Raw genomic sequence first — 6,548 nt, forward strand, 5'->3', positions numbered from 1 at the left:
GTGTACTGAAGACTCTCTCTACCCCAGACTGAGGCGTCCTGGGGTGCAGATTGGACTCAGACGTGGTTGATGAGAGGCTCCTTTCCTTTCCCCTGACACTGGGAACTTGAGAACTTTTGATGTCACCCCCGAGCTATGATCTGCTCGTGACCTTTAAACAGAGAGTCGATGTGTCTGTAAGGTTTGGCGGCTGTGTTGAACACTTCCTCTGCTCCCTCCCCCAGGGGGTGGGTTGAGCTGGGGTTGGAGTTCTGGCCCTAGTGTTTGCTGCTGTAATGCAAGGCCTGTGACCTTGTAAAATGAAATAGAAGCATGTTAGCAAAGGAAGGTCAAGGCTCGTCATGTGGGCATTTTGCCAAATTGCGGGTCTGGGGTGAGAGAGGCCTGTGTAGGAGGAAGGAGCATGGAGTTGGAGGATCGATAGGAATTTTTACAGCGGCCTCCCTTATCTTTGCCGAGTGCTGTTGAGAGCAGGAAGAGGAGGGGAGGGGCGTCACTGTGGGCCTGGCAACCTCTACTGTTTACCACCCCAGGCATCCGAAGTAGGGCCCCGGGGGCGGATGACAAGTCCTGCGTCTGGGTGTGTTTCTAAGTAGGGGGACAAACTCAAACACTTGAGCGGTCACTTAGGTCACACAAATGAGTGAATTGGCCTGGATAGAAGAAATTGTCTTTCATTTAACTTGTAATTACATTTCATAAAAGAATCATTTTGTTCCCAGTCAAAAACAAATTTCATGCTTTGTTCCATAAGGGCTTCATATGTGGTTATTCAGTTCGTTCTTTCAACGTAGGCATTCTTTGCGGACTAAAAGCAGAAAGCCGTCCGTCTTCCTTCCCGTAAAGAAATAATGCCTTCTTCCATTTATTTCCTGAAACATCTGGCTTGCTTGATATTCCTTGCATTACTCCCCACCTCCCTCCGCCCCGGAAAAGAAAGATAGGGTATAAGAAATTTCTTTCCTTTTTACCGTAAGACAAAAGCAATGCAAGAGGCGCACTAAATGGAACATAGCCCCGGAAGTGCTGTTGGGAGGCAATGGTGTGGTGAGGCTCTGGTGAGCTAAAGGGGCAGCTGGGAGCAATTCCTGTTGCCGGGCAGGTACGTGGGCCCTGTGTTAACATCTTTGCATCCTTCCAGAGAAGCTGGGAATCTGGAATTTTGTGTGAAATCTCCAAATTCGTAAATAGTGGCAAATAATTTAAAAGTGCTAAAACATCTTTCTTGCCGAACAATCTCTACCTATGGGCTACCCATGAGCCACCATGGGCTGCCATGTTTTGAGTTTTTCTCTAAGAGGATGGTTTGTGAACAAGAGAATGGTATTTGAATAAAGTGTAAGGAGAGCAGGTATATATACAAAAATTGTGGAGTACAGAGGACAAGAAAGAACTGGGCAGAAGACATCCTTTATTGGAGATCATTTAAGGTCAGATAATCTATGCATTTATTACCTGCCATATTGATGTCAGTGACCATTTTGCCCCAAAGTTCTTTGTTCTATGTGTTGTTTTTTACACTGTTGGATTAAAGGATAATGATGATTAAAAAAAAAAAAATTTAAAGTTTTTCTGAATTATATATTGTGCTCCTGTTTTGAAAAAGAAAAAGTAAGCACAGAATTTTATATTGACAAAAGGTACCTTTTCCCATCGCACTCCCTAAGTCCTCAGGATGCTCACTGTGAACAGTTTAGGGTATATCCTTACAGATAATTTTTTTGTAAGGAAGTTTAAAAAATAACTCTTTATATCATCATTTGGTTGCTTCACTAAGATTATGTTGATCTCTATCTATATCCCTTCATTGATTTATAAGTGTATCTGTTTCCCCCAAATTGAATTAAAGTCATGTTTGCATTAAGGCTGTTGATATAGCAATTAAAAAATTTTTAAAACATAAAACAGATTAAAAACTTTAAAAACATAGAAGTAGGTATACAAATCTCTAGTCAAATATATTTATAATGCCTGAGAAATAAATTCAGTCTGAGATTCCTTTCAGCCAAGACAAAAGGCCACAGAGTTTTACCTTTTCCCCCCAAATGACACTTACTTGAAACTCTTTATTACTTCAGTTAAACATTACTGCTCTCCCATCTCCTTTTTCCCCGTCTCGATCCACCTTTCAGAGTAATCTTTGCTATCAGAACATTTTTGTTTTACAACATAGCAATTCAAGAGTAGAGTTGAAATGTTAGAAGAACCTTGTGACAACACATACACATTCATCTCAAACAAGTTTGAACCGGCTACATATAAGTCACACTTTAAAAGTTAAGTGACTTTTTTCCTTATATGGAGACTTGTTTACATTTTCCAAGTCCAAAAGGGAGCAAATATTTTATCTAAAGGACGGACAAATGAGAGATCAAAGTACAAGTAAGTGCTTTTTTTCCACATTCTTCACCCTGGCCTTGATGCGAATTAGTATATATTTTTCTATTTGAACATTTTCCTTATTGCCTTTTACTGGGAGAAAAGTACACTGAAGTAGTTATGTTCTAAACTGTCTGAGAAAGAGGTGGTCCTCAACTCATGTAGGCAGTTGTAGTGGCGATTACAAATTCTAATCTAATTAAATTGATTGACAATGTGAGAGGATAAATGTTTTATGGTAATTAAAACACTTCAGGATAAATATATGTTTGAAGAACTGATTTTCTTACAAGATAATCCCTAATAAGCAAGACATAGTCACATAACAACTCATACCGAAAGGAATATTTGAACCTAACATATACATATATAGTCTAGAAAGAATGGTTATCCATGGATAGGTTTGTTTTTTATTTGCTACTATGTATTTGACCAAGTACAGACAGATATCTTATCTGCTAATTATAAAGTGTTTAAATAAAAGACAGTACAATGGAAAGGAACTAACATTTTAACATCTGTTATTTGTCAGTACTTTGTTTATTTAATCCTCACCATAACTCAGTGAAGAAGATATTATTATCTGTGTTTTATAGATGAGGAAACTGAGTCTTAGAATTAAGTGTCATATGCTTGCACAGCAAGAAGTGGTAGAATCTAAAACCATTTCTGTCTATAACAAAAGCTATCATCTTTTCTCCATGCCATACAACCCTAGCATGGGCTTTTTCTAGTGGGAAGTGCCAGAAAATCCTTAATGTCCCTCAGGGGTCTATTTCTTTATGGCAAACATATTTTAATTTACACAGGGAAATGGGTATAACTTTATTAACTGACTCACTGAACAAGAGGATTTCTAATTGGAATTGCATTTCCAGGAAGCTAAAGTTTTTCCAATTCATAGCCACCACACCCATTTAAAACGTCTTGGTTGGTCCTTGTGCGGTATTTACAATACTGTGGGATGTATGACTAAGGTATATTAGGTATATAAGGTATATTTCTTATATATAAGCTATATTTCCTAACAGCTCTATGAGGTGGAATAGAAAAATGATTAGGAGCAGCACAGAGCTCTGAGTTTAAATTCTGGCCTTGTCATTTACCAGCTTCTGTGCTCCTAGGTAAATTGTTTAGCTTCCCTGAACCTTTGTTTGCACAATGGGAATATTAATACCTATCTCATATGGGATCAGCATTTTTAGCCCAATACCTGATATAAAGCCCCCAGTAAAGTGTTTCCCAAATTCACGTGAGAAAGAATTAAGGATATTCTTTGTTTCAATATCATTTATTTTTACCTGAATTACTCTTAAGTAAGTGTGTCATGTTGGATGGACTATTCAGTCAAATATACCAGTTAATTTTACCTGTTCATTTTTTTTCTTCAAATGTAGCATATTCCCTTTGACAGCGGAAGTCTATAAGCAGATCTGTCTAGAAGAAAAGTACACTGAATTTACATTTAGTTTTAGATCTTTGGAAAACAATTGGCTGAGATTTCTTTTGTGGACATCAGAAAGAACATCTATTTTTAAAAACAGGAAAATTCTCATCACAGTTTTTAATTATAATATTTCCTAAACTTCTAGGCACTTCTCTGTGGCTAGAAGGAGAGGGGGACAGAAGACTAGCAGGATGAAGAGAAGACAGATGAAAGGAAAGAGGGTAAGATACTGGGGAGAATGGGAAGGGAATTCACAACGCAAGTTCTTAGGGACAGTCAACAGAGTCTGTATGTTTATCTACTCTTCTTCCTCAGATGTCATTGAAATGACAGGAAATGAGTTCTAAAAACCTTCAGCTTTTTCCTTGGCTTGTTCTCAACCTAGAGTAGAATCTCCAGCGGATAAAAGGTACATTTCTGGTATAAAGAGCTAAGCAGGTGAGAACATATTGACATCTAAACCCTGGTGCAAAAGACTGTAGCGCAGGTGTGAGCTACCTTTCCTGGACTAGCTTGTCTTGACAGGTATAGGGAGCCAGTGAGGAAAGTGGGCAGAAGGACTGAATACAAAACAGCTGCTCCTTTCCACCTATGGAGAGCATGTATGCAGTGCTAATGACATGAGGACATTTGCAAAGTGAACAATTAGTTCTGGAGAGGGTTAATGCTTCTAGTGAAGGTGTGGACCCCGTAGAGAAGCCCACCTGTTCTGATACTGGAAGTGAAACCCTGATTGTCTTTGTGCTCTCTGCCTGTGTCTTAAAGAAGCCTAGCCCTTGACATGACTTGCCCACTTACTCAGAAATCTTCCCAGAGTGGCATCTATTGAGAAAAAACAACCTACTCAACAGTAGAGGAAATCTACATAAGCTACTTCAATACATCAACCTAGCCTGCCTTTCATGTGTATGAACAGATAATCAATGATGACAAGACACCTGGGAAAAACCAACAACTCCAAATAATGGGACTAAGATGAATAAAAAAAGTGATGAACCAAGAAAACCCAGAGATAATTTAGGAAAGAAAATAGCTTTTTTCAATTCTAGTTAATATCCTCAGAGAGATTAAAAAAGGAATGCTATCTATAAAGTAAGTACAAAGTTTTATGCAAAAAGAGAACAGGAGGAAATTACTGGAAATTAAAAATATGACTCTCCCCAAAATTCAATAAAAAGATGAATTTAAAAGTAGAGCAAAGAGACAAAAATAAAGTATAAGAGAAAAATAAGTGACCTTAAAGATGGATGTCAGGGATGTCAAATATCTTTCTACTGACAAACCAAGCAAAAAAATGGAGGAGATGAATGGGGAGAGAGGAAAGAGAAGGAGTTGGATTACTTAATGATATGATGAGGGTTCATATGTTTCTTGTCCAAGAGAAAAAAAAAGGTAACTAGAAAATTCAAAAAAAAGCCCCAAAAACTTGTACAAGAGAGTCATTTCCATATGTGACACAAAGTCAACTGTGGCAAGATTCTGAGGAATTGTTGGAGTAAAAGAAAGGATAATTAATTTTAGGGGCGCCTGGGTGGCTCAGTTGGTTAAGCATCTGCCTTCAGTTCAGGTCATGATCCCAGGGCCCTAGGATGGAGTCCCATGTTGGGCTCCCTGCTCAGCGGGGAGCCTGCTTCTCCCTCTGCTTCTTCCCCTCCCCCCTGCTCCTGCTTATGCATGCTCTCTCTCTCTCTCAAATAAATGAATAAGATAATTAATTTCACTTTGATTCTTAGATCATTTTCTTCGAGTGGTGATATAATAATATGTCATTTGCTTTTAATTTTTAGAATTAACCACTAAGCAAAACTCAGAAGCTTTTTAATAAAGCTTTAAGACAAGGACAGTGTGGCTGTAAATGTAAATGTTATAAATTCTTATAAGTTAAAAGTCTTGGTGTAGTTGACAAAAGCTAGGAGTTGGTGGTAGAAAAGAGGTGAAAGATAGTGGAGGGTTCTTATGTCCTCATTTTATAGAGAGGGAATTAAGACACTATCTAAAAATGATGACAATAAAGTAACGTTAAGCATGTTATATGAAATTATATAAATTGCATCATTTGAAAGCAAGAGAAAGCAGGACATAATGTGAAATTAATTCCTTATCTGTTATAATACATCACTGAGAGATAATGTCTCAGATTATTAAATCAAGAAATAGGTATCAGTAGTATTGAAAATTTGATATAGCTGGCTTACGTGAGCCACTCTAGCAGATTCTAACAGTTACCTAAGTCTCTTATCTATATTATCAACTCATTCTTCTCAAATACAATTCTTAATTAAGGAGCCCAGTGATTGAATTATCAAAAAAACAAAACAAAACAAAACAAACTTATCCTGCTCATTTGGAAATTCAAGTTTAGGAGGGCGTGAGCAGAGTTTTTCAAAAAAGTCTCAGTGGTCATTGATTTGATTAAATGTATAACAGATTGCCTTACTTTGAAAGTGAAAACTATATTTGCGTAAAGTGGGAGGAAAAGACTGTGTGGTCTCGGAACTATATCTAAGTTAATTACAGTATTTATCAAATAGTTATCACATGTCATAATGGTTTATGTTTTACTATTTACATCATATGCAATTGTTTTGACTATAGCTTATAGGTTATTTGCATCTGGTACTTCTTTTTTCATTCTTCTAATTCCTGATCATCTTTTAATTCTCCCCCATCCTTCTTTTTCCTGACAGTATTTCATTCATATTCACCAGTGTTTTACATTTCT

This window comes from Callorhinus ursinus, unplaced genomic scaffold (genome assembly GCF_003265705.2).
Source record: "Callorhinus ursinus isolate GAN/ISIS: 27379988/994484 unplaced genomic scaffold, GSC_fseal_2.0 scaffold2, whole genome shotgun sequence".
Lineage (NCBI taxonomy): Eukaryota > Metazoa > Chordata > Mammalia > Carnivora > Otariidae > Callorhinus > Callorhinus ursinus.